At 39.8% G+C, this 2,473-nt stretch overlaps 1 long non-coding RNA gene across 1 annotated transcript in view; it reads left to right on the top strand.

Moving 5' to 3' along the window:
- Positions 1–272: 272 nt before the first annotated feature.
- Positions 273–2,473, top strand: part of LOC108448644 — a 36,113-nt gene continuing 33,912 nt past the window's right edge. Inside the window, exon 1 of the long non-coding RNA XR_001864611.1 lies at positions 273–514. This is a non-coding gene — a long non-coding RNA (uncharacterized LOC108448644). The remainder of the gene's footprint in view (positions 515–2,473) is intronic.

Raw genomic sequence — 2,473 nt, forward strand, 5'->3', positions numbered from 1 at the left:
AAGATGACTTGCACTTCTAAATATGTCTTTTGTCCTGTAGGATGCCAAAGTCTTTTTAGAGGCAAAACATATATGTATGAATCACTTCACTTACCCTGTGAAGTTTAACCAACACTGAGGTGTAAACTGTTTGACTGTGCAAAGCAACACAAGAAAACATCTTGAGCTAGAAAGAACATTAATCATATTCAAATGAAATTACTACAGAGCACCCACACACCTGAGAGCCCTAATAACACAGCCTCTAATTGGACAGTGGCACCAGCGTTGACCATCAAAGGTCTGAATTTACATTCTGTCTGAAAGGATGGCTTTGGAGTATACTTATGCTGCAAGAAGTCTGCACATATTTTTCCCTTCCTTGCTGGAAGGTATCCTGAGACAGATTTGATGGAAATCTTTCCCATTGTAAAATAGAGAAACACAGCTAACTTCTCGCTTACACAGACCCAGGAATTCAGAACCTCTCCAACAAAGAGCTGGTTGTATTTCATTACGAAATCTGATCCCAAAGGTAGGTGGTTATTCTCAGTCAAATTATTCCCCCCTCCAGAGTTTTTTCCTCAGCTATAAAGGGTGGAATGTGATTAATGTCTAGTCAACTGCTGCACTTGCTACTCTGGAGAAACTGAAGGGAGGACTTTTCACAGATGTCCTCCTTTATCCTCTGGAGAGGGGATGTCAGTAGCTTGGCTCTTTCTCCTGTGTGGGCTGTGCTTCCCTACCTTTTAAGATAAGTTAGCTGATTTGTTTTGCATTCCACTTTTTAATTAGTTCTTTTTAAGTAGGGAGGCATTTTCTTAGTCCACTTCCATTCTTATCTTCATGCATGCAGACATACCCACAGCCGAGTTATACAAGACTTGAGAGACCCTGGGTCAGATTCTCATCTATAATGAAGATTTGAATACATTGTTTCAACAGTGTAAATCCCTTAAAACCCTTCCTAGCATTCATCCTGCACATGTCAGAGTACTGGGAAAGGCCTGATTGTAGACAAGAGTTTGGCTTTCTGGTACTTGAAGAATGATTTTAAAATCAGCTGTTTTTCTTCTGCTTGGTATGGTGTTTCTCCAGCCTGGTTTTGGTAATGGGTCTCCAAATAGACACAGGGGAAGAAAAGTTTGTTCTTCATCTGCTTTGGAGAGCAAGTAGAAGAGCAGAGTGCAAGACAGATGGAGGAATCCTGCAGCTTTCTACCAAATGCCCGCTTCTCACAGACTGAGACTCAGGGCATCTATTGATTTTAGTTCAGTTCCTCACAATTTAAAATCATGAGAGGTCTGAACAGAGCAAGGAGAAGAGGACATTCATCAAATGACATAAAAATTCTCTTGAAACCCTCCTCTGGGAGTCCTGTGCTTGAAAACAGGAATTTTTAGAAAGCTGCTGCAGAGAGGAAAGTAAGTAAAAAGGGGAAAGACTATTGCAGAGAGAGAAAATATGTTCATATACTACACTGGTATTACCTGTTGCATTTGCATTTACAGTGAAAGAGCATAGGAAAAGAAGGTGAGTTGCAAGAAGAGTTCTTAAATTAGTAATACAAGGTACTGGGCAGGGTTAGCTTTCTCTAATGAGCTTGCTACATACAAAAGCTGATGTTAGTGTTTTATAGCTCCCTCCACCCAGAGGCCCAAGCCATTAATTTTTGCTTTGAAGTTGGGTAGCAGTTTCTGCCAGGTGATTCACAATGATTCATTGTGTTGCCTAGACCAGTGTGATGCTTACTTGGTAATTCAAAATCTTCACAGTTCTTTAGATCTACATTTTAAATGCTTAAAGTGTTGCGCCTTATTAAGGTCTTAGGTTTCTGTCTAAATAGGTGTGAGCATTATTTGGTAGTCAGATTACTCTTATTTATCAAAATGGTTCATGTTGTCCCATGATTAGGAAATGCTTTTGTTACATATCCTACATACTTAGTGTGTGAATCAATCTATAGGTAGTCCTAAGGAGATGATAAATATGCAAATCTATTGAAGTTCAAGTACTGGGAAAGGTGGAGAACGTGATGAGAGCTTGATATATATCAATTAGGCTTTTTTGTTCTTGTGTTCTCTCATTTTCCAGAACAGAACAGAACAGAACAGAACGGAACACATTCTGTTCTGTTTACTTTGTTAATTTTGAACACCTACAATTTTTGGCTTGAAAATTATTCATTTAGTTTTGGACTCACTCTGCTTTTGTTCTGTGCTCTGAATTCTTAAAGGTTGTCAGAGACTGAAAATAGTTCATGCCTCAAACATTGATATAAAGTTTTGCTCATTATAAAGAAGCTACAAACGAAGCTTCCCTGAAGAGTGGGACTTTGAACTGAAAGTCGAACTGTTGATTAGGTAAAGGGAAACACATTGTTCAATCATCTCAGGCTGAGGGAAAGGCCAAAGCCAGCAGCTGCAGCTATCCCTGGCTGAGTTTGGGGCGGGAGGAGAGCACAGCTCACAGAAGCCAGGTTTACACAGACTCC

The sequence above is a fragment of the Corvus brachyrhynchos genome, unplaced genomic scaffold, assembly GCF_000691975.1.
Source record: "Corvus brachyrhynchos isolate BGI_N302 unplaced genomic scaffold, ASM69197v1 scaffold128, whole genome shotgun sequence".
NCBI lineage: Eukaryota > Metazoa > Chordata > Aves > Passeriformes > Corvidae > Corvus > Corvus brachyrhynchos.